The sequence below is a fragment of the Columba livia genome, chromosome 6, assembly GCF_036013475.1.
Source record: "Columba livia isolate bColLiv1 breed racing homer chromosome 6, bColLiv1.pat.W.v2, whole genome shotgun sequence".
Classification (NCBI taxonomy): Eukaryota; Metazoa; Chordata; class Aves; order Columbiformes; family Columbidae; genus Columba; species Columba livia.
Window position 1 is genome coordinate 20,780,548 of NC_088607.1, and position 26,508 is coordinate 20,807,055.

Here is a 26,508-nt window from a genome sequence, read left to right on the forward strand (position 1 = left end):
TCCAACCAACCCCAGTGCCATGAGCAGGGACATCTTCACCAGCTCAGGTTGCTCAGAGCCCTGTCCAGCCTGGTCTGGAATGTCTCCAGGGATTGCGCATCCACCCCTCTCTGGGCAACCTGGGCCAGTATTTTACCACCCTCTTTATAAAAAATTTCTTCCTCATGTCTAACATGAATTTCTCCTCTTCTAAGTTCTGGGGCTTGCTTTTCTTTTCTTTTTTTTTTTTTTTAATTTTGTTTTGTTTTGTTTTAATCGGTATTCCTCTTAATTTATTATGTAATTATCTTGCAAACTGTGAAGTGCCTCCTTAGACCTGCTCCTGGTAATTTAGCTGGGTCTATGTCACACTCAGAGCCCCTGTATATTCAAGACATCTTTTTATTGACTTCCAAAGCTATCAAAAATTATTGAATACTGCTTTCCCCTTTTTTTTTTACCTACATTTAAGAAAAATAATATCCGTAGAATTAAGTTTAGTTGAGGAAATACAAGCTCTACCTTCAAAACCAAAGCCTACTGTAGACCTCTCAAAGTATTTGATGAACTTAGAACAGTTCCTGAGAGTAATCTGAGAACAGGTTAAATTAGAAACAGACAGTACACTCCTCGCATTAAGGTCTTAGCAGATTCTGTATAGTTTTCTGGGTTTATTAACTGTTCATTAATGGTGGCTGTTTTTATTTAAGTATTCTAACGCTGTTACAAAAGCAGAAACAACTATAAAAGTAATAATGCTAATAGTACTGTAACATTTCAATATATTTTTGAAAATGCATTGTATGCATTTCATCATTTCCTATTTTACATATGACCTCTCTGAAAAATAAAGACTGTACTCACTACAGAAAATACGTCATAACTATAGAGGAAAAGCCAACGGTCAGGTGTACTTTACTTATACAACTGTGTAATAGTTGTACATAATTCAGGTGTGCTTAACTATTGGCTACAATAACTACAAAACCTTGCTGGGTTTTCATGATTTACTCACCAGAAAAAATTACACAGAAACCTCTATATAGTTTTAGGTACAGTTATGATAAGGAGAATGTGCAAGAGGTGTTACTGTACTATTTTTAAACTCAATATTCTGATTTCTAGTACTTTAAAATATTTTAAAACCATACCAATACATATTAAAAATAAGCCTAAATTTTACAGGTATTTTCCTTTGTAACTTAACGTTCTTACTTTATTTTATACAGTCATACATCATTCAGTGGATTGTCAGATTATGAAAGCTTTAAAGGCCCATATAGGGCGGGCGAGGTACTGGAAGTGTCTACACCCAAACATACGATAAGTAGCACAAGAGTAGATGACAACAACATCTATGTTCTTATACACTCATATACATATCAAATTTTAAAAAAATGAAGCAAGCAGGTATTTAGATTTAGTAGAAAGTGTAAGAGAGACAAGCCACATGCATAAAAAACATACTGCTGTAGAGACGGGATTTTTTTGTTGATATTTAAGACTGTAACTATAGGAAAAAAATATAGTCAAAGTGATAATCAGAGGAAAAAGCCCTGGATGATCTGTACAAGTTCACTGTAGATTTGAGGTCTCTTCCTGGGGGCTTAGGGCTACATCTTGCAAGCAAGAGACAGACAAGTCCTACCAAGAATAGGTCAGGGACCCAGTGCTTGCAAAAATCTGTACACAGAAAGATCAGAGCTTCCCTTTTCCTTTGACAGAGGAAGGGCCCCAGCTTTTTCATGCTTTTCTGGCAAGTAGAGGGAACATGGCCAAGTTTCTTTGCATTTGCTGGCCAAGAGCTGAGACAGTCTCTGTCTCAATTCAAACTTTAAAACCTTTATTGGGATGCATATGGTTGCTAACAGAATAGAGCTTTACTGTGAGCAAGATGGGTAAGGCGGAAAAACCAGGATAATTATTAATTATCCATTGATTTCATTGAGTCAAATGTACCTGAAATGTTTGGGAGAGTTTTGGTAAACACAAATTCAAGCAAGAACAGCAAGTGAAGCTTTCTTTACTTTTTGTTTGGGGTTTTCTGCTCTTCTCAATAGTGTCGTTAGAGCTCAAGGGAACAGAAAAAAGAAGCCGATAAAAGACTTAGCATGGCATTATAAAGCAAAAAAAAATAATCAGAGCACCATGTCAAGACAGAGGAAGCCACACAAGTTTGGAGCAGAATGAACGTACAGATTAGATTCTTTATTGGCCATCACAGCTCCAGTGCTGTTACACCAAACAATTTTGCTTTCCTTTAAATCTGTGCACACACCTTCCTTAAACATTTTTACAGCTCTCCGACTAACTCGTAAGTCAACACCATGCAGCTTTCAATAAAGCACGCAGTTGAGATGAAGTTCAGGGGCGTGTAGAAGCTGTTAGACAGGATAATACTGTGCTGAACCATTGTAACTGTGGTACAGTATCTTTTGTCCTCAGAAAAGTTAGCCTCAATAACAACTTTCACATACCTGGCCAACAGAGCAACTGACTGTTATGGATGAAGGTTTACGTTATCAACTTACATAATATAATAAAGAGTATATGAACAAAATGAGGGGATGACAAAAATATGGAGGTAAGCTTTTTACAAAGTAGAATAATATTTGCAAATTTTAAGAGAACACGCAAACTTGTCTCTTCTGGAAGGATGAACATGAAAACCTCCTGAAAAACCTTTAGGCATCTCTACCAATCCTGTGTCTATCAGGTAACAAAACTGCAACAGATGTTATGATCTGAATCCTGAAGGGGAATTCAGGCAGACGTAGTAGTCTAATATTATATAGCCATTTGAAAGATGTTACTGCATATTTTAACACTGACCTGTTTTATAGCCTGCTGTCAAGGGAACTGTTTATTTCTACAAACCACTACTGAACCTAGCTTGCAAATCTAGAATTGCAGTTCAAATAGTATGGAGAATTAATTTCTAAACACACTTCACAGCATTGCTGATTCTTACAATCATGTACTCAGAACAGACACCGTTCTTCTAGAAGACCCTAGTTGTACCATTATATAATTACTCATAATCTCAGCTTTAAAAACAGACCATTTAGTTATAAAAACAAGAGGAAATGGGAACAATAAAAGCTTAAGAGTTTTAAGACAGAAAGAAAGGTTTCACTTTTATTATTTTTAAGTGAAATTAATCATAGAATGGGAAGGATAATGAGGATTTGGAAACTGATGCACTAAACAATTGATGCTGACAGCACAGTTTTCACAATAAAATCAGTTTGTTGGCATGTCCCCAGAATGGATTTAGTTGGAGTGACTAGAAAAACCTCTGAGAACAGGTTTCGATTGTAGATATGATCCATTTATTAAAATCACAAATTGCCTATTCTTTTTTTCTGATTTTACCAAAGAAATCTAAAGTTTTAGTATTTCCTTATCTTGAAAAGTAGGAACGACCATTTACACCCCAAATTGTTGGTGATTTCCAAGAAATTCCTATTCCTTTATACAAATTAATCTAGAAAAAATTAATGAAGAATTACTATTTTCCTGATCTCCTCACGTCATTATCCCCCCATTACACAGAAATACGAAGTTTTAAGAGTTCCAGAATTTGCTGCATGAGCATAACAACAACAATCAAAACATTCTTCCAAAAAATGTTCAGAATTGAGTATCACAGAAATTCAGTTAAAAATAAACATTTGCCACAGCTCAGAATTTGTTGAAACAATAAAAATTACAGCTGAACACTAAAAAAAAGGTATTTAATAATTTAAGAGACTCACAAACCCCTCTTACACATGGCCCTAAACCTTTAAAATAATATTATTTCATTGTAGCAAATCCAAAATGTTTCCATATCAATATAAAAACAAATTTGATCTCTGCAACTAGATTGGTAGTTGACAGAATCTGTTTAACACAAACACGAAAGAACAGTATGAACATTGTATTCTTCCTCTATAGCAAAATTGGCCACTAAAGCTAGATTTGTAATGATCACAACTTCCTGATACCAGAGTACTATCTATATACTTCCATTTTATTTCAGGAAAGTTAGAAGAGAATGGAAACAAATAGTGCATTTTGAGATTCAACTGTATTCCCAAACAAGCTTAAAGTCTTCATCTGCTGGTTAAGTACCAAGAAGGCTACTTTGGCTTAGAAAAAAAAACAAAAGACAATAAACATTTCTCTTTTATACTGTAAGTTAGTTCAACCATGTGGTAGAATCTTGTAATACAGTCTCTGAAATCTGTTTAATAAGGAACCAAAAGGCAACTGGATAGCAAAAACGGTATTTTTATACACATCATATTTGTGCCAACGTGGAATAAGTAATGCAATAAAAACAACAGCATCCAATGCTACACGGACTTGGGCTAAGCTAATACAATTTTCAATAGAGGCAAGAAGAATCTATCCAGAAATACTCTGACAGATATACTACAGGTCCAAGCTTTACTGTTCCTTAAAAGAGAATAATTATATAAAGCAAACATCATGACTTTTCCAAAATTAGGAAACCTCTCAACCTTTCAAATACGTGGTAACACTATATATGCAGCTGGCATTTTTAAATCTCTGCTTAATTAGTTGCATGGTGACATCTTTATGTTAACTATTTCATAATTTCATCTGTAACAGAGGCATATTACATAAAATACCTACGCAAAATTTAGGAAAGGTGTATATAGGTTTCTACGACATGGTATACTCGAGCTTGCATTTTCAAAGATAGAGAGGCAAAGAACTGCTTTTAGATAGATAGTCAGGTGTACAGACAGAGCAGTTTTAATGCTTAGGAAAGAAAAAACTGTGCACTTTTCCCTTCTCAGCAAATTACAATAATTCTCCTTTTTCAGAAACACTGCACACTTCACACAGAGCGGGGGGAAGGCACGACTGAGCCTTTCTGCTAAATACCAGCCTAGGGAGAGGTCTCGTGGGGAGAAAGGGAGCAGTGTTGTTAAGCAATACACTTGTTGGACAAGTAGACTTTGATGTGTGTAAACACAAAGCCAACCTTCTATTTCATGTGACTGTTTCAGCTGATACGTCGCTCCTGCACGTGTCCAGTCAGCAGAAATACAAGAGCATTCTCACCAAGGAAAGCATCTCTGATAGGAACACAACCTGAAAAGAGATATTCCTCGCTTCCACGCACATAAACTCACACTGCAGGAAACTGAAAGTATGCAACCACAGAATTTTCTCTTGTGGAAAGCACTCTGTAACTCTACATGCTATAGTATCAGGAAACACCTGGCAACAACCTAATGCTATATGCAGTTCTGTCAAACCAAAAGTACCAAAGAAATAGAAGAATGAAATGGTATCACCCTCACCAAGCATCAACTACTCTCTGTTACAGCCTGACTCTCGGTAACAGGACACAAGACCCGACATTATGGAGAATAAGGAAAAACTAGAAAACACCTGGAGCAAAAGCAAAATTCAAAACCGAATTAATGACTGTTGGGCAGGGAGCACTGAGCAGTAACTACTGCCTTCCAACAGTGTCCTCCAAGACACTTACAAGAAGATCATCTTGAAAACAAACAAAATGAAACCAAACACAACTGAAACATTAAGTGTACCCATTTCATACTGGTAGACATATCAAGACTATTCAAAGCAAGGTCTGGATGGTATAACTTGTTGGAATTGTTGTACAGTGACAGAAGATGATACAGTGATAGCTACTTTCTAACTCTGTCCTAAAAAAAGAAAAAAAGCCCTATAATTGGACTTACATACTTGAATTACCCAAGCTAATGACGTTAAGAACACCTTTACATGGGGCTACCATGGAGGTTTTAGTTAATGACGCATATGAAACCATCCATTTTTATTTTATAATAAGTTTCTCCATATTTCATTTCTACATCTACTGAGTGAGCAACACCACCAAAGTGGTTTATACTTCACTGAATTAAAGCACAGAATAAGAGCAGATGTATATTCAAATCAATAATAACAGCAACATTTTAAGTGGATATTAAGATTAAAATATTTCCAACATAAGCAGCTGATCAACTGCTTAATTTTATTGTTTCTATTTTTGTTGTCTCTTCCATAAATTCATTATTAAGAAAAGCAAAAACAAACAAAAAAGGTGCAATCACAACAAAGCAAAGGTAATTCCACAAGATTCTTCCCTTTTGTAAATCCACTTTGTTCTTTGGGAGAAAAATGCAAACAACAGACCATTCACAAATGTAACAGCTACACTAAGAAATTTCAAGGGCTCTAAAGGTGCCACATTAAGAAATATTTTTCATCTGAAAAATGCAGAAGTACCACAGTACGAAAGACTTCAAGAAGCGTTATCTGCCTGGTGCTCTTTGATACCTTTGCCACTCAGGGTGTTATAGAACAGCAGCCCATGGCCCAGCTAAAGAGAGAACGTGAATTACAGAATCAAATGGAGGCATCCTGGCTGTCAGCCTCTCCTGCCATCAGAAACTTGGGGGGTTGCAGCTGCCTCCACTTTTACCGCTTCCCATAAGCCTGTTGAACTGAAACAGGTGCACAGAGTGAGCAGAAACTTGAAGCTTTCACAAAAAATAGCTGATTATAAATGCATTTTAACATACTTGTCCAAACTGAACAATAACTAGCTGGTTAAAAAAACATCTTTGAAAAATGTCAGAGTATGGAAATTACCTAAAGTAGGCCAGAAGCAGAATACTGTATTCAGAAGGCAATTCAGCCTGGATATTAAAACACTGGGTTTTCTTCTTCCCTTTAAATTTGGTACCCAGCTGCAATCCAAAACAATCGTAGCAACCCTAAAGGAATTTAAAAGGAGGCATTCACATCAAGAAAGTTCCTAAAGAGGAAATCTACAGGTTGTTCTTTAATGTCAGCTGTGGGTAGTGCACAAAGCAGTAGCTCCCCGGCTACATGCGCCCTTTTTATCTTGCTAAATTCCAAAGGGAAACCAAGTTGGGTTTCCCCAAATACCATGGAAAGATATTTGCACTGCTACAGAAAGAAATTAACCTAATCCAAGAAACATGGCTTTGTACTTGGAGTAAAGGAATGCATTATGAAAATGTTAGAAAGAAGATGCAGTGTAACAAAGACCTCAAATACCAGAGATCCCTGCAGCAGCATTCTTGCTGTATGCTGTAGCACAGACAGAGAAAAATACCGTGGGAGGAAAAGCCTCACATCAGAGCATTGTCTGAAACAGCAGACAGCAAGGTCCCACTACACCAGGCAAGGTCAACGCAACTGGAGAGTCATCTGTTTAAGAAAACACACTATTATTAGATGCAAGTTATGCAGCACTTGTGCACGCTAATAGAATAAAACTGTTACCCCAAAAATAAATGTTTTCGAATGGTAGCTTCAGCTTTGCACTCCATGTTTCCACTTTGTGTCACTTAGAACATCTGAACAAGTAACATAAAGAATACTGAAAGACTTATTTTATTTATTTAAGAAATGTTACAATAATTTAAAAATACAATAATACTTTTTTGTTTAGTGAGTGGCTCCACTGAAAATGTCATTAAAATTATTAAATATTACTTACTGATAACAATGTAGAATAAAAAGTAACCTAGAGTGGACAGCCTATTTAAACTATTGTGACATGCCTCGGACTACTGTGACTAAAATATTACAGTAAATATACTGGCCTATCGAATATGGTTCCTTGTTCAAGACTCAAGCCTGCGCTGCCTCCACACTCAAAAGTTATGCTGGAGTACGCAAGAGTTTTGGATGTAAAGAAGGCAGCTCGCTGCCTATCACGTGTTCCACAAGGTGTGTGTCCCTGCTACTTTAAATCATTCACTGAAAGAGCTGGTATTACCTGTGGCACCAACATTGACACCTGATAAATTGGAGAAATACAATGGGCACTGGAAGAAGGATAATTCCGGTAGAGAACTGAGTCCATTCCTTCTAGCTCTTGTAGTTTATCAGTTTGGAGTAACTGATGGCACATCTAGCATGTGTTTGAACACGTTAGATTATTTATGAATGACTGGGCAGTTAAGAACAAAATTCTGTGCCTCAAAAACAGAAGAAAAATATTAGGAAGCTCCCAGTATAGGAATGCAAAGAAAACCTGTCACCACTTTATCCCCAGCTCTTTAAACACAAGACTCATTTCAGTAGATGGGCGTTTCACTCAAAAAAATTCAGAGTGAAATACGACCAATATCTGGCAGAACCCCACCCACAAGCAGATATACATATAGGTTTGCCAAGACAAATAAAGCACTATGCAGAGTAAGCTGGACTGCTCTCACATAATATGTCCTTAGTCATGTAGGCCCTCAAGTACACGTGCAGCAACTCTCTTCTAAGTGAGATTAAGAAGGTTTAAGAAGGGACAGAATTTACCTAAGGAAAAACACAGATTTCAGGTTAGCATGCTAATAGCTTTCTATGACAGAGCCATGATGAAAAGTATTATTTAAAAATCAATCAAACTGCATACTAAAGGTGCAGACAGCCGCTAACCTGCTGTCTGTATAATCAAATGAGAGCCATTACTCAAACAAAACCATCAATGGCTGCATTGTGAACAGACATGAGAGCAAGTCTACCCATGCTGGAGCCATGATTCGTACCAGTGTTTCAGTTACCGGTATTCTCAAAAAAGTAGAAAAAAACAAAAAGTATGTGAATTATTGCTAATAACACTGTCATTGTCATATATCAAGCTTAGGGCTTATAGTCATAAGCCAATATCCATTTTGTGGCAGAAAAACAAAACAACCACCCTTTTCCTAAAGTGCTGTCTTTAGTGTTTTAGAAGATAAAATCCACAAAGAAATACTATTATAAACATGCAGTAAATTAAGCTGATCGCTAAAAAAATAATATCTTTTTAAACTTAGTTTTAATGTTTCATGAAATATCCCTATGCAAATAAGACTTCTAATGAAATAATAGATTAATTGCTTTATGACTCCTTTATAAATCAAGTCTTCCTTTAACTAATTTTTGTTTCAAATTCAAGAACTACTGCTAAGTTACAGCTGCTCTTCTCCAAAAGGAAGAGCTGGGTACATCAAGAACAGTGTGGCCAGCAGGACTAGCGAAGTGATCGCTCCACTGTACTCGGTGCCGGTGAGGCCGCACCTCGAATCCTGTATTCAGTTTTGAGCCCCTCACTACAAGAAAGACATTGAGGTGCTGGAGAGAGTTCAGAGGAGGGTGATGAAGCTGGTGGGGGGCCTGAAGCACAAGTCTGACGAGGAGCGGCTGAGGGAGCTGGGGCTGTTTAGCCTGGAGAAAAGGAGGCTGAGGGGAGACCTTATCACTGTCTACAACTACCTGAAATGAGGCTGTAGCATGGAGGGTGTTGGTCTCTTCTTCAGAGTAGCAAGTGATAGGACAAGAGGAAATGGCCCCAAGTTGCGCTAGGGAAGGTTCAGATTGGATATTAGGAAACATTTCTTCATGGAAAGAGCCATGAAGCATTGGAACAGGCTGCCCAGGGAAGTGGTGGAGTCACCATCCCTGGAGGTGTTTAAAAGATGTGTAGATGAGGTTCTTAAGGACGTGGTTTAGTGCCTGAGTTAGGTTATGTTTGGACTTGATGATCTTAAGAGTCTCTTCCAATCAAAATGATTCTATGATTCTATAACTTGAGGTAAACATTTCCAGTCATTATAAATCTACCACAATCCTTCATGAACAGTTAAACTGTCACTTTCCAATATGTGTCTTGCTTCTATACTGGATTTCAATATAGATTCAAGTCACTGGATCGTAATATTTCATATTTGTCTTAAATAGAACAGCCCTTTAATACAAGAAATACCCTATTCTATAGGTACTTACAAATGATGCTCAGATTGTTTCTCAACATTATTTTGGATGACCTAAACACATTTTTTTTTTCTCATTTCACAAATCTCCCAAACCTCAAACTTCCTTATAATCTCTCTCATGAACCTGTTCTACGATTTTCAGTAAATACAGTTTTCAGTATTTTTGATTCTGCAGTAGGGCTTTCATGTTTCTTGAACTCAAAGTTTGTTGTGTTTTTTTTTTTCTTGTTAAATTGCTGGAACTCTGGCTTGAACATCACACTTCACTGGTAAAGAGGCATCACACTAAAGCAGTGTGAACTGAGAGGACCAGAAATGCACTGTCTGGTCTGCAGTTACGAAGTCTTAATAACAAACTCCTTACCACATAAGAAAATAGGATTGAACTCATTACAGTACATTAGATTAATAACTCAATATGGCATAACACAAATAAATTATATTTAGATGACTAAGAATGATTGATTTTACTAAATCTGTGCAAATTTATGCACAGACTAGACATGATCTTTCATGACTTGGGCATTTCTCTCTGAAGCATTTCCTAATACACAAAATGCTGCGTCTGTTTCTGGTTTCACCTTGTTTGTTTCATTGCTCCCAGATTTGTTTACGCATTTTTCATTTTGGTTTTGTAACAACCACAAACATTGGTTGTTTACCATTGACTTTTCACAGGATGAGATACCACGGATCACAGATAATTATCTCTAGTTGGAAACGCATGACTTCTTAAACTACATAATGGTCACTGCTTTGCAGTAATCGCTAAGTGGCTCTTTCATAATGGGCAGGTTCTCTGATCCCCTTTCAAATATACAAATATATAAAACGTACAGGATTGAAACATTTAGAAAACTTTTGTTATATAAACACAATAGCAAGTCCAGTTCTGCTCTTCACACAAGCACCTGTGAAACACGAAATGTTTGACTGTTCCTTGAAGCCCAGCTGATCTTTTATGCATTTCTCTACCACCGTATCCAACTCTTACACTTCCTTCATCAGAAGCACACTTCACAGGCTCCTCTCTGCATCATCTGTGCTGGTGGCATCCCAAGACTGTGCAGCAGAACTGATATGTATCAGTCCCAGACACTTTGGTCCTGATCCTACAAACACTTAAGCAAAACTACTTTTGTAAGTGTTTGCAGACTTACAGTCTTTGTAACTCAACCACACTTCACTGAGCAGGCCAGAGAGAAGTCTGGAGCTGGAAGGAAGGCATCTGCCTTTCGTGCCTGGGTGCCAGGGCCTGCAGTGCCCACAAAGAGTGCTTAAAGCCCACAAGAGGGGCTCAACAAGACCCACTGAGTGGGGAGAAACGTCACCACTGCCGCTTACAACCAGAGGCTCCTTCCGACAGATCTCCTGTGAGCTACACTGCTCTTGTCAATTAGCCAGGCTCTAATAAAAAAAAAATAAAAATAAAAACCACACCACCGCAACTGTTTGTACAATCGCAATGAGTAAAAAAAAAGAGAACATAGAAAGTGAGGGATTATTTATAAAAATTTATATCTTGTGGGATAAGAACAACCCACCCCAGTTTGCTTTTGTATTTAGGATTTTCTTGAACCCTCCCGGAGGAAGAGGGGGAGCCCCGAAGCACAGGGCAGGCAGGGAGGGCGCCGGCAGCGGGGGCCATCGGGTCCCGCCCGGGGCTGCGGAACGTGGCCGAAAGCGAAGCCCCCGCCCGGGCACGGCTTCAGTGAGCAGCCCTCCGCGGCCCCCGCCGGAGCCCGAGGAACCGGGACCGGGGAGCCGGAGCCCTGCCCCTGGGAGCCCTTAGGGCAGGCGCCAGCCTCGCTCGGGAGCCGGGGAAGGGGCCCGTGAAAGCGGGCGGGGGCGAGCTGGGGACGCACCTTTCAGCGTCCCCCCGGCATCTTCCTCCTCCTCGGGCCGGCCGTCGACTCCAGCGGCGGCAGGGCCTTGGCGGCGGAGCGGTCTGCGGGACGGGACAGTCCCCGGCTCCGCAGCGCTCCGCGGCCGCCGCTGCCCGGGGCGGCGGAGCGATCGAGGCGCCTGCCCCGGCGGGCCGGGGGCGGGGGCTGCGGGCGCGCACCGCCCCGCCGGGTCGATGGAGGGAGGAGGTGCCGCGGGGCAGCGCCGCCGGCTGACTCAGCCGTGGAGCCGCCGGGGCGGGTTCCCCCGGGACCGCCCCTCCTCAGCGGCGGGGGAGAGGGGGAGATCCCCCCGCCAGACGGCAGTCCCCGCTGGGCTCGTCCTCCGCACACGCGAGAGGCGGGATGCGGGCCAGCCCGTCGCGGGCAGCTCCTCCTCGTCCTGCCCCATGGCAGCCCCGCGCTCGCACAGGCACTGCGGGGCGGGGGCACGAGGGGCTGCAGCGCACGGGGGTTTGCAGCCCCCACAGGCGAGGCGCTCGTCCCGCACCGCGAGGGCTGCGCACCCGCCGCAGCACCGGGATGCGCGGTCCGCGGCGGCTGCCCGCTGCCGCTCCGCTCCCTCCGGGCGATCCACGTCCTATAAGTTTGGCGGGTAACCCTGCCTGCAGTACCCCTGAACGCCACAAACTGAGCTGCTGCTCTCCCCGGTGCGCGTGTGGCTTCTCATGAAGGACCAGACAGCGCCCACAGAGGGGATCCCCGAAGCCAGAAAGCGCACCCCAGGAGTCACCCGCGAAGATCCTCCTACCTCCCGCCAACGGGCAGCATCGCCCAAGCGCCCCAGCCCTGCGCCTCCGCACCGCTGAGTAACGGCGCCGTCCCCCGCGGCGGGAGCCGGTCCAGCGCCATCGCCGTGCGCGCCCTCCGAGCCGGGGCGGGGGCGGGCCGGGCCGCGGCTGCCTCACCGCATCGGAATGCTGCCCCCCCAGCAGCAGCACCCGCACAAGGTGCTGGTTCCCCCGCGGCAGCGGAAACAAGGGCTCGATTGAGCAGCGCAGCCACAGCCCCTGCCCGGTGCCCGCTGCCAGCCATTATCTCTGGAGAGAGAGAGCGGAGCTCGGGAAAGGGAGGGGGAAATACCGCACTGTTTCCACCGGTGCTGTGGAAAACTAACTGCGGTTAACTGCGGTTTTGGTCAACTCAGCTGTGCATCTTTGCATGCGACCTCTTCCACGCAGAGTACAACACGAAGAAAAAGCAGTATCATAAGTTTTCATTTTAAAGGCAGCATTCTCATTTTTAAACAGGCAAGTTGGCAATGGATGTGTTATTTTGGACATTTTTATGTGAAGGGCACCAATTCTCATAACTAAGGTATGTGGAAATTGTGTCCCAGGACAGGGCTGTAAAACTTACAGTTAATTTACCTCCTTCCCTTCCAGTGTAAGGAACTTGTAGTACTATTTTCTAAGGGAAAAACAAATCCTAACGCTTGAAAGTGAGATTTATTACTTTATGTTCTACTCTCTTACCTCAGCAAACACTCCAGACTTCGTTACAATAATTGTCTTGTGGGGATAATACAAGTACAATCATATTGATGCCTTGTAGATAGTAATCACAGCAGAGGAAGTCTGTTAGCAGTTCAACAAATACATCAAAAGTCAATGGTGTTATCCACTGAAAGTACAGAAGTTACGTATCTTCAAAAAGTTTATATTGGGGGGAGGTGGGGGGGTGTAGCAAATTAGGTCAGATATAATGTCATTGTATTTATTAACTTACTATTTCCTGGCTTTAATATCTACTCTGACTGTTTCAGTGGTTTACACGTTCTGATAATTAAATGAGTGAAAGAAAATACATCCACCTTAGTAAAGTACCTTGATCTTTCTAGCAGTGTAATGTCAAAATCATTTATTGCTTGGGAGACATGAGACATGGCCAATTGGAATTAATACAGTTAATTAAGTCAGAATGTTGATTATTCTATACTGAAATATAGTACACGTTTGATAAAATCCAGGTTCTACAAAAAAAAATTTAATATTCCCTTTGCCTCCAGCGTGGCCTGGATTTCATTCACTGCATGTAGTACCCAAAAAATGCCATAATACAATATTTTACAAAAAGTCAAATTTAAGTAGACAATCTTTTCAAATTCCTGCTCTGTCTGATCTGTATATTTTTCAGTACACCCATATATTCATATACTGAATATTGACCCAATTCAATTAATACTACCTGTGTGTACTTCACATTTTGTGAGTGTCAGAGGTATAGGAGTTACTTCATAACAAACCATAGAATGTATTTTCAGCACTACAATAGTAATAATTAATTACCCTGTAAACACACAGGCAACAGGAACTTTTCCATGGAAGTTTTTTCCAGTTTCTTCTTTTCCAGTTGTTTTAAAGAGTGCAGGAAAGTTATTATCACGTTATTCCACTGGAAAATGTATATAAATTTTCCTTCACGGTGTGTTCATACTATTTTTTTCAGCTTGCAAAACTCCGATCATAAAAAGGTATTCTGTAGTGAAAAGAAAGTGATACATTTGAAAGAATGTAAAATTTGGAGAAATTACCATATCCTTAACTGGACAGAAGACTAAGGCATCTGTCTAACTTCAGGCAAATGTCAATGAGCAAACTTAGCATAGCTAGGATCAATAATATGCTCAAACAAGTTGTTGCATTACGGGTCTCTTTCTGAGATCCAGCTCCTCACCTGTAAATTGAAGATTTCCATGTTACACCGCGAAGCTGGAAGATTATTTAATAACAATAAGATTTTCAAACACTATGATAATGGAAGATGTCAAAAAACTTCTAACAATGCAGAAGTTGTAAGTCAGATACAGTGGTGACAGGTGCTCTCTACAAAATAACTAGCTTCTCCTTTCCTCTGGGATGACATTTACTTGTCTGAATACTGTAGGAAAGAAGAAATTGCCAAGATGACAACGCTGCTGACATAGCTGGCCTCTTCCTAAAGTGTATTTATGTGATTGATAGTTCAGAAATTGCATCCCTGAAAAGTAACGTAGACTGAGAAAAAAATAAATATGAAAGAATAATATGCCTAACAAAAATAAGCTGCTAATTAATGTTTCACATGTGATTTTAGTATTTAAAAACAAGTCAGAAGTTATGCACAGATCCTGAGAAACATTAAATTACAGCAACATTTACAGTTGAGAAAAGCCATCATCTTCCAATTCCAACAGAGGTGCATGATCCACTGAGGTGGTGCAAGCAGATTTACTTGGGAAGAACTTCATTTCCTTGGTGACACGTTGGAAAGCTGCCTATAAGTTACCCAGGTAATCTGCCCCCATTACTGCAAGATTCACTGGGTTTGGACCTCTCTTCCTGGCTGTGCACAACAGAAGTAACTCCTCTCAATAGCAGTCACTGACCTGCTTTCAAAACTGGTTTGTTCCCAGGTTGGGACCGGTCTGCAGGTGCTCGTTGGCATCCAGGATGCCGCTTCCTCCGCAGGGGACTCCCATGCCTGAGTTCTGCACAAGTGAGTTTTGAGCTGCCTGACCTCAGCACTAAGCAGATGAAGAAACTATTTTTTCTGCGCTGGACTTGACTCGTGGGTCACAGTTTTAACATTCCCAGCCAAGCGGAAAGTGCTTCGAGAATGCTTCAGTTTTCTTTTCTCTCCCATTTCACATCAATGTCCGTTGTGTTTTCATGAGAATTGTCTGAGAGTCACCATACTGTGCCCTACTGGACCAGGCTTGACCACATAGAGACAACACACGCAGCTCAGATTAACTGTATTGCTAGATTCATTCGCAACATATAAGCTCAAAGTGGAGATTCAGGTATGAAGTTTCACTAATCTGGGATTCTACAAACAGTATCTATATGTTGAGAAAAATGCAGGACTTCCAGAAAATATCGATGTGTCTTTCAGCACTTACCAGGTAACAGTCTTCTACTGACTGTGTACTTTGGAGTTTGGGTTACAAAACTGATTTAGATATGAAATTCAAAGTGGTGCATAAATATTAAATTCCACACATTCCTGCAACATGGTATTATTCACATTATACAGATGGGGAAATTAAAGCAATGTGAGTTTACTTGAACGATTTTCACAATGTCAGGAAGAAAAAGCAGCTACAGCAGTAGGATCAGAACTCAAGAATACTTGGGGTTTTTTCTGTTCTTAGTCTGAACTGTACATCACTTGCCTAAGCTCTGCAGTATAGTGTATAAAGGAATATTTTGTCTTTAATTGTGGTATTCTACAGCAATATTTTCTAACAATTTATTTAACAAATTACATAAAACACTTAAAATATGCTTTAAATTAAAAAAATAGCCAAAAGACTTTTCCTTGGGCTTTGCTCCAAAATCTACCCTTCAGCCAGGACTAAAGAAAAGCACGCATGCTTGTGCACATGCAAACAGAAATTCTGAAAGAAAATTAGAAACATATGAAAATAAGGACTCAGAGCATTTTCTTAACTGCATTCTGGTTTCAGTACAGCAAAATTTTCATTGATTTACTAATGGATAGCAATTTTTCTTGTGAAGGAACACATAGGCCTTATCCACAATTAATGCTTCCCTTCCGTTAGACCTATTGTCATTCTACACAAGTACAGCCAGCGGACGCAGGGCAGGGACTGCTCTGTCTGGTGAGGTCAGGTCCCTCTATAAAGCACAATGCTATTTCAAGCATAAGGTGATTCTGCCCTATGAGAAGGGTTTTTATGGAAAGACAGTTTCACTTAAGACAACTATTATTTTAGTAAAAGCCCAATTTTGAGACTATTTTATTGTGATTGCTAGATAAATAATCAAAACCAGTACAATTTCGATACTGCTGCAAAATAATATACATACAGAGGACAAACTACTTGAATTTCAGAAAGTTTTTAAATTATTAACTCTTGTCTGGAGGTTTCTTATCAAGCCTGCTGTACTATAAATGTTCTACAGGCTTTGTAGCTATAGTAAAGATTTAATGTCACTTTACGTGATGTGAAGTCTCTTTTGCTCATCCAACTATTATAAACACCAGCAGTCACTGAGGCAGTTCTGAAAGCCTAACAGGCATGCTCAAAGACTTTCAGACATTTCAATTAGGAATGTGAAAATAAACTAGATAAAATAAATAACTGTTTAAAGAGATGAATTAGCCAAAACACTTAATTTAGAGGTTTAGAATTTACATCAGCTGCTTGACTTTCAAATTATTATTATATAAAAAAAAAAAAAAAAAGACTATCACTTAGACTTTGCAAGAGATACAGAAGATTTTGGAGCAAACTTTAAAAATTCCCATACACTATTTACAAATGTCTCTAGGATAGAATATTTCTGATAAGGATCATTAATTATAAATATGGAATAATTGCATTATCGCTTTTTTGGCTACACAAGTTTTAGTCTGACAGATTTCACACTTCAGTGGAGTAACTTACGCAGGGCTGAGCAGCAGCCGGGCAGGCATTGCAGCTCTGGAAGCTTTGCATCCTTCAGAAATAGTTTTTGAACAATCCTGCACAAAGATCTCCAGAAACAGAACAGAACATGACAGTGGGACAAGGACCACACATGCCAGGTGTATGCCCTGTGCTCACAACTGTTCTAGCAAGTGCTGTGTAAGTTTGTGAATACAGAGCACATGTTGCCATGAGCCTGTGGCCCACCTCTTGGCCTGACCCAAATCTGCCCTTTTTCACCAGCTTCTCACAGGGCTGGCAGCCAGTCTGGCTGAGGAAATAAAGAATCTTTCTCTCAGTGGCATCATACAGTTGGGCTTACCTGTGTTTGTAATTATGGGGGTACCTGCTCATAGGCCCTCAGGAAAACTGACACCACCAGGTGGGTATGCACAAGCCTTTGCAGTTTTTGTGTGGTTTGGTTTGTTTATTTGTTTAGGGGTTTGGTTTTTGTTTTTGTTTTTTTTGCCTTCCTTATTGTTGTTGGTTTTATTTCTTTGTTAGTCTTTTGTTGTTTATTTTTAAACTGTTCCTCTATATAGCTATTCTATGGTACTTATACAGCATGAATAAATCTTCCCTGCTTCTTCACAGGAGATAACAATTTTGCTTTACAACAGGTGATTGAATCTGCTATAAAAAAAAAAAAAGCTCAATCACCTTCTGTATAGCAAAGGATACAAGAAAGTATGGATTTTTCTTGCATCTAAATAATCCAAATAACAATTTAAAATCTATCAGCAGTAGTTTCCTTCAACTATTCATTGTGAAGATAGTTCCTGGCATGATCATTATATGGTTATCTTTCTAACTATTTTACAGGAGAAACATAAGGCACAGCTGATTTGCAATTATCATACGATATGTGGGTGTGGTAAAGTTGGGTAGAAGGCCCTTGGTAAAGGAATATCAGGCTGCCTCTGCAGAGCTAAAATAAAAATCCTTTCTAAAAAATCAATTTTAAAAAGCTATAAACAGCATAAAGCAGAATAAAGGGAAATTAATATCTATGACGCAATTCAATGATTCTTCAGTTTCAGAATGTGCTCTTTTGCTAATAAAAAAAAGTCTGCTGGAGTAGATATCCTAGACAGCAAACAGGTGCAGTTCCTGTCAGGCCTTAATATGCACAACACATTAGGAGGGAGTTAACCACAAGAAAACACTCAAAGATACTGAGATGGCAGATTTGATTTAATCTTTATTAAAAAAGTACACACAGCTGTTGCCTTTCTTCCAGTTTAGCTAGGACAAGCTTCAATATCTCTACTAATTCTACTTACAAAAACATGATAAACAATTAGTGGGGGGAAGCTTTTTATTTATGATATGAATACCGTCTAAACCGTAATTTCAGAAATAGACAAAGAGGCATGTTTGTCTTAGTCTTCCTGGCCAGAGAAGAACTCGCCATCCCTGTATGAGACATTATCGCCCACCATGGTACAATTTCTCTGGAGCGTGCAGAGGTTCAGGCTCGTGGTGCATCACTCCAGTGCGCTCTGGTAATGCTGCAGCTCTGCACAGCCCCCAGCCCTGCCTGGCAGCAGGAAGTGTCTGGTGCTGCCAGCTGGATCTTGAGTTTTAGAGTCACTTGCAGAAGCCTGTTTCACATCAGCTTTCCACACCATCCAATTGCACCACCCAGGCAAAGTCAGCTTCACCCCCTATCCTACACCTAACCTGCAAGCATCCAACTCTTCAACTGACAATCATCCAAAACCCTGACACATCTCCTCCTTGCACTCTGAACTGCTCTCCCTACTGCATTGCCTAGACAAGCCTTTACAAATCCACTCATCCTGCAATAATACACCAACACCAAACACCTGCATCACAACTTCCACAATAAAACCCCAACATCAATGAGTTCTACCATGGAAAACATCACTTCCTCCTTCAGATTCCACTCCACACTGGCTGCTGACAAACACACACTGTCCTCACCAAAGCCGAACACTGCAACAACCACTGTCAAGTTTGTGTGTGTGGTACAAAATTGTAGGTGTGAGCTAACACAGAGCTGGGCTTGAAAGCTGCAGAGTGTACGCCCTGGGGTTTAATACAGCTTTTTATTGGCAGCTTGTGTTCTGCTTGGGAGAAGTGTATAAGCAAAGGCTGCTTTAAGGCAAGATGGGAATTGTGCTCCAGGTCTCTAAACCTGAGAGTAATAAATTTTATCTGTCTTGTGGCACAGGAACTTCTTGTCCACTTGCTTCTCCATTCAATAAGGCACTGCCAGAGAGAGAGAGAAAAAAAGAAATGCTTAGTACAGGACTAACAACTTCAACTTCCTTGTCCCAAAGCCTTCAGGCATCCTAGCAGGCTTGATCTAAAGCTTTGCCACTCTCCCCCTCTTTACCGTGATGTATTACTGCAGAAACGTCTGCCGTAAACATTCTCTTCACCCATCCGAAGTGCTTCAAAGTTCCTACCCCAGCATCCCTTCATCAAGGTACCTCAGCAGTTCCCTTTGAAACCACACCTTAGTGCCAACCCCTCCCTGGCCTACCTCAGCCATTCCTACCAAAGCCTCCCCTGACCTCGTCCCCTCCCTGAGGTAACTCGGTCGTTCTCCCTGAAGCCCGCTCGGCGTCAGCCCCTCTCCGAGGCACTTTCCCAGAAAAGCTCCTTCGGCGCCGTCCCCTCCCTTCTCCCGCGCGGTTCTTCAGCGCTTCCCCCGAAGCCGCTCCCTGGAACATCCCCTGCCCGCGGTACCTCAGCCTTTCCCGCCGAACCCCCCGGTGCTGTCCCCTCCCTCCCGGAGGTACCGCAGCCCCGCCCCTCGCGCCCTCTAGCGCCCGGCAGCGGGCTCGTCCTCACCCTGCGCCGCTCCCGCGTTCCCCGTCACGACCCGGCGCTGTCCCCTCACAGCCGCTGCCCATTGCGGGCTTCACCCTCATCCCCGCCGCCAGCACCTGAGCCCCGCACGGCGCTCATCCCGTGGCTCCCTTCTTTCACGACTACTCGCGTGTTTCCCGTCTCCCTCGGGGCCCCTCTCCCGCCCGGGGCCGCGGCTGGTGCAGCACCCGACACCTCTCCACGCCGCCCATGGGCTGGCTGCCCCTCGCCCTCCCCAAACCACCTCGTCCTTCCCGCTCCAGCCGCGCCCTCAGCCGGTGTCAGGGCGGCCCCGCCAGGTCTCCCCAGCGCTCTCCCGCCCCTCACAGGCACTGCTGCCACCTCGCGCCGCCGCCTCAACTAACAGCAGGCGCCACCGAACCCACGCGCTGCGCACCTGTGCCGTTATGTACCCGCCCATCCCGCGTACACGCCAATCGCGTCCAAGCCCAGCACCAGGCCCCGCCTCCCTCCGTGTGCCGCGCGGAGCGCGTGCCCGGTCCCTCGGCAGGCGGGAATTGGGTCTCGGGTTGCTCCCCGCCCGGGCAGAGGCGGCCCCGGGACAGCCTGAGCGTGAAGGTGCCACCGTCTGCACCACAGTGGGAGGGGAGGGGTCTCGGGACAGCACGAAACGGCAGATTGCGTGCCGTTGCCACCTCCCAGGTTACAGGACTGCATCCTTCCTGCTGGTGCAGCTCAGGCATCTTTCTTACCACTAATTGCATAGCAGTCAACACTTGCAAAAATTCACTTTGGATTATCCTTCTGCACCAATCCAAATTGAACCACACAAAGTCAACTTTCAGCCCTATGTTGGATCTAACAGGTACCTACAAACTGTCCAAAAAAACTATTTACAAACTACCTACCTACCAATTTTCATCCCTTCACATCCACTTGCCCTCTTACTCTCCGTACTACAGCTCACAGGCACGTCTATGCAAAGCCAGACTCTCTTCCTGCATCATAATCCAGCATCAGCAAATACCTGTGTGAAAACCCTCACGCTCTCCTGGAGAGTCCACCCCACTCTAACTGCTGACAGAGACACGCTGTCCACACCACAGCCAAAACACTCCCACTGCTGCAGAGTCAAGATTGCATGTGCAAATTACCTTGTTCTTTTCCACCTCATGTGAATGTTCTGTCTGCCTTGGGACACCTCCAGTCCCTGGTGTAGAGCTCATCCTCCCACTTCTCCTCCCCAGCTGCAGCACTCCCGGTGTCCTCCACCCAGGCCCCAGGTGAGAAAGGCAGCTGCAACACACACAGTCCTTGCATACAAAGTGCTCGCTTCCACGCTACTAAATACGGAAGTCTAAAGGACAAGATGGTCAGAGATGCTGAAATAATTACAAGAGGGAAAATATGAGGTGAAACTTAGCACGCATCATGAAGCCATGTAGCTAGAGAAAAAGATCTCATTGATTGCTGAGCCAAGTATACATGGCTTTAGGCAGTGTCCCACTCAGATCCTTAGTGCAAGGAGAAGAGAGCACCAAAGACCTCATAAATTCCCCAAAACAGTAGAATTGAACCATGAATTAGAACTACAAAGCATTTCATGGTTAGAAAAGGGTCCAATCAATCAATAGAGAGCAGACACTTGTTGAGAACTAAAGGCAAATCCACTTGCCAGACCTGAGAGCACAACCTCTCCAGAAGCTCACCAGCAACTGCTGAAGCAACTCTGAGAGGAACTTATTTTTCCAGTTAGAGATGATACTTGGACACCAGCTATAGACTAACTCTCTGCTGAGCAGGACTGGAAGCTCAGCTCTGGAGGTTTTCACTTCCCCACCCCTACACCCTTGCTGGAGGACCAGGACTGAAATGCTCAGCTCTAGATCATAACTGGCTTGTGGCTGGATTTTGAATAGTCCTTTTAGTTTTTTTCCAGGACCTTAATAATTGTCACAGAGGTTTAAGGTTTCCCAGATGTCTCATTCTTGAGAAGCCTCGTACAACAAAGTTCTAGCACTACACAATATATTATAGTCACCCCTTGCTGCGACTAAAACAAAAAAGACACAGCCATAGATAAATAAACACCAAAGTTCCCATTTTCTTATTTATGGTGCTATGTTCATTCTCTTGGCGATAATCCATTTTTGGCAGACTCCCATGCAGCTCATACATAAGCATTTGGTTCCCAGTTCCAGACAACATGAGCTGAGCTGGAGGTTATCCCTGGAGATTGCATGAGAGTGAGAGGATGGGAAAGTGGTGGTGGCAATACTAACCAACTGTTAAACATCAGAAAAAACACCTAGGCTTCCAGGCAGAGTACCTTGGTACTGATTAAGCTGTTTATGCTGCATTTGGAAAATTTTCCCAGAACAGTGTATTAATACAGACATGTTTTCATTACCTTTCATTTAAACCAAGTCTTCTCTATCTCCATTTTAGCATCAAACAACTGGATTTACTCTGCCTTTGAATTACTTGATATCATTCTCATTCTAGGAATGTGCAGAAGCTAAGATAGCAAACCATCTAATGAGAGGCTCGTTGAGGAACTAACACAAAAGGTGAAAGCTGCTATCTGCAGACCAAGGGGTAGAAACTGCACCAGTGAGCACCCCTCTGTGTATCCAGTCCATCAAGATAAATCTATCTGAAGAGGAGAAGCTGGAGAGGGAGAAAACTGCATCTTAGACAGCACAGAGTGAAATTGAACTTGTTAGGAGAAACTTGTTTCTGTGTTGTACAACTTAAGAATAACATAAATGTTTGTGTGTGTATAAACAAATACTAACACTTTTCCTAACACACTAGAAAGCTCTCTTGCATTCATGTGCCTGTGCAAATGGCCCTTAGTGAGGATTTCACTGGCTGGCTGCAGACTCGCACTGAACGCCCTGTGTAACCCTGGCGGAGCAGAAAGAAGCAGGCAAAGGACCTTTACAAGACAAGGGTCATCTTTCCTCTTTTCAGAATAGAACAACTAAATATGCTTGAACTCTTAGTCTGATGATGAATGACCTTTACTGTCGCTCTGCAGGGTGTTGTTTTCTTAAACTTCCATTGCAATACATGCAGATGTGCACATGCGTGTGGGTGCATATACACCCACACATCTACTACAGTATTCTCTATTGGGTTCCACATCAGCTAAAAAGCATTAGAGCCTGCACTTCCAACCTCCATTCCCTCTCTAAACTTGAGTCCTTGCAGGCATCTTTCCCTCTGGTTTTACCCAGGACATTGAACATGGCAGTCTCAGCTTGCTGAAGCAAATGGGGTCTAGAATGGGACGCCCTCATGGCCCATGGCTCCCACTGGTCTTGAGCACTTCTGCACCAGTGAATCTCCAACAGCCACACAGCTGCCATAGCCCCAATTCCAGTAGGGCCTGTCCAGCCTTGGTGAGCCCTGATGTGACGCAATGGCAGTGAAAGAACAACCAGAAGCTGGCTAACAGCTCCGATGCAACATCTCTGCTCAAGCATGTGCTCACAGGAGCTGTTTGGGCCAACCTTGTGCTCACATTAGGGAAAGGAAAGTCCATCTTTGAAACACTATGGGCAAGAATGAGCACCCAGGTAGGCATCACACCTAAAGAAGCACAAGTGCCCTAAGGGCCTGGCTTGAAAGCAAAAGGTGCATCTTCCTGTGCAATGCAACAGGCTCTGGCATAGCAAACAACCAGCAGGACACTCCCAGAGGTGACCCATGCTTAGAGAGCCAAGCAGCTTCCTTCAAGGGGCTCAAAGAGCAGCTTCCTGTAGGCTGGGGTGCTGTCAGTGCCCATGGCATGGTCTTTGGTTACAGGCTGCTCCTTCATCACAGATTTAGCACAGCCAGCAGAGGGAAGAGCACACACTGCCTGTGTCCCACGGCATATCACAAGCAAACACCTGCCAGCATCGCTGCCAAAGACAAAGCAGGACTCACATATCAAAGATTTCTTTCCCAACCCAGCTATCTGACAGATGCAGGTGGGTCCCTGCATAATACCCGTAAGAATACAGCAGGTTGCAAGCTCATTTTGAGTAAGCGTGATGAGAGGAAGGCAGGCTGATCACTCTTCTTCGGTTTGTTCCTGAAGAGGGCAGAGGCTGGTTTTTAAATGCCTGTTGGGAAGGCCTTTTCCTCTGAACCTTTCACCCTAGCCACTGGCTCTTCAGACAGATTGCTTGCTGCTTTCTTTTGGTATCTCTATGCACAAAATGAAGAACCAGCTGGTATGTAATGTCTTATACAACTAGAGAAAGTCATTACAACATAAAGGCCTTTCTAGTAATCAGGAATGCAAAGGAAAAAGTAACAGGAGGAATCACAAGTGAGAGATGAAATCACACTTCCCATGAGCTTTGTTAACAGAAGCAAGCACGGCGGAAATCAGCATCACTATGTCCACCTCCCTGGTGCAGTACCATAATTCATGTAATAGGACACTAGTAAAAGAAGGTCTCTGTTGTGAGATTGTTACCCTCTCACTGAACTTGCGTTCCTGCTGGTGTTCCCACCTTCAGATGCACCAGCACTTTTTAGAGAATTTATTCTCTGAAACATCAGTGAGGCATATGCTCTTTTCAGTTTATTCACAGTAAATTTTGCAACAAAATATTGTGTGGTTTAGTTAACTATTATTTGTACTTCACTGCTTTCCATTTGCTCACTGATTACAGGCTTATGAGTTTAGTAAAGTTCTGGAACTCACTATTGAGGCCACTTAGTTTTGCTGGGTGGCTCCCACATATTTTATAGCGTGTTGCTCTTGGCTACAAACCAGCACAGGACTGCCTTGTTTGGGAAAGCTTGCTGGGAGCATCATTGACCTTTTGGACTTTCTGGGTGCACCCCATGAGATTGGTGTTCAAATCTCTCAGCAATCTGGGTGCAGACTCTTGCCCTCCGAACTGGGGTGCAATTCAGCATCTGAGATCTGTGGGATGCTTCGAGGGCTGCAGCTCTATTGTTCCAATTTTTGCTGGACCTCAGCAACCCTGCAGAAGTCTCTCAATATTTTCCCCTTTCCCCCACAAACAGCCAAAATGTAGAATTGTCTATGAACACATGATCTTGTGGGGCCGTGTGGCAGCACAGGACCACACGGAACAGGGAAGTGGCAGTGTGATGGGCAGGACGAGGGCAGAGCACCAGCAGAGCCCGCGCCAGGTGGTAGCGGATCCTTCCCCTCTCCCATCCCCGCTCCCCTCCCCGTCACCGTCTGGGGAGCCGGTGACTCAGCTGGGAAAGCGGGTGGGCTCGCACCTTCCCCGGGCTCTCTGCCCCGGCATCTCCGAGGTGCCTCCCGGGCACGGCCACCAGGCGGCAGCAGCGCTCCGTCCTCCCACCGCCCGGGGACACGGCAGAGCCGCCGCAGCCCCAGCGGCTGGGGCAGTGCCCACAGGGAGCATCCGCTTGTGAACCGTGGTGGAGGGGCTACCGTGTGCTTTTCACCCCAGCCGGATAACGCCGTTTTCCCATCGAAACCACCTTGTTGGTTGGTCCTTCCACAGGAGCAGAGCTGGCCCAGACCTCCGATGCCCACACAGCAAAGCCTGTACACAGCAAGTCTCTACTGCTGTCCCAAGGGCCCCCAGGTTTTGGGGATGCTGCCTTTTCCACAGGGGTTCCCCCAGTGCCAGGCAGGTAATGGGTGCAAACAGAGATGGCACTTCTGGGCGACAGCAAACCATCTCATCCACTGACTTTCACAGATGTTCTCGTTTCAGGCCAGAGGACAGCAGGAGCGGGGCACAGGCTGGACCACAGCCCAAGCAGGCGTAGTATGATTTGTGAGCCAGAGTTAGGCTGGTGAAAATTTCATTTACTGTAACATAACCTGGTTCTCTCTCTTGTTCAGTACAGAGAGGAAGCAGATTATTGCCTCCCTCAAGCCTTGTCCCTGCCTCCTTTAATTTCTCCTGTGGCCACCACAAATTAGCTTCTTCTGGCTGAGAACACACCTTGCATTCCTTCCTATTTTCCTCACTCCCTTCTGAATTGTCCCAAAATTTGCTCCCTCTCTGAGGGCACAGTGCACACTGCTGAGCACAATTCTCCTACTAGTGCCTTCCCGATGTCAGGGTGACTTCACATAGTGACCTCTGCTGCTCCTGCTGCCACAGGTCGAGTTTTGTTAGCTTATTTAGCAACCTTCTGGCACTGCTGACTTGGGTTCAGCTGCAGCTCCACAAGGCATCCTGGGCCAGGCAGCGCAGGACAGCTGCCTGGGCACTTGCTGCCTCGTTCACTTTGTGCAGCTGGTCCTGTCTACACGGCCTCCTCCTCAGTTGGCTCCTACTGCCTGGGACCACATTCCCTAGCAGCCACAAGCACTGAGAATCTTGGTCCCACCAGCACTCACCTCCCACACCAGATTGGTGTTGTCCTCTGCTAAACTCAGTCAATTACTGCCTACTCAGTCACCCTGGTTAATAAAGACTATATGGACAGAGCCAGCACTGCCTCAGCAGGACCCATCCTGTCACTACCAGGACAGAGCTACAGAGACATCTGCCTACTAGGTGAAAGGCAGCCAGTCTTCTTCAAGAGCTAGGCAGAGCACTCAGCTGTCAGTCGTGCCTGAGGACAAGTGCAAGTGTTTGGAATGAAGGGAGTGCAATTTATTCCACCTGGG

At 43.5% G+C, this 26,508-nt stretch overlaps 1 protein-coding gene and 1 long non-coding RNA gene across 10 annotated transcripts in view; both read right to left on the bottom strand.

The window, feature by feature from the left end:
- PLCE1 (phospholipase C epsilon 1) overlaps nucleotides 1–12,615 on the bottom strand; it is a 154,929-nt gene extending 142,314 nt beyond the window's left edge. For all 9 annotated transcript variants that reach the window (XR_010473517.1, XM_065067457.1, XM_065067458.1 and 6 more), the window contains exon 1: nucleotides 12,411–12,615. The gene's annotated coding sequence lies outside the window, so the exon portion shown is untranslated. The remainder of the gene's footprint in view (nucleotides 1–12,410) is intronic.
- Nucleotides 12,616–18,251: 5,636 nt separating this feature from the next.
- Nucleotides 18,252–20,172, bottom strand: LOC135579769 (uncharacterized). Its single transcript, XR_010473518.1, has 2 exons — nucleotides 19,899–20,172; nucleotides 18,252–19,310 (listed from the first exon to the last, which is right to left on the bottom strand). It is a non-coding gene; the product is annotated as an uncharacterized LOC135579769 (long non-coding RNA).
- Between the last annotated feature and the right edge of the window lie 6,336 nt (nucleotides 20,173–26,508).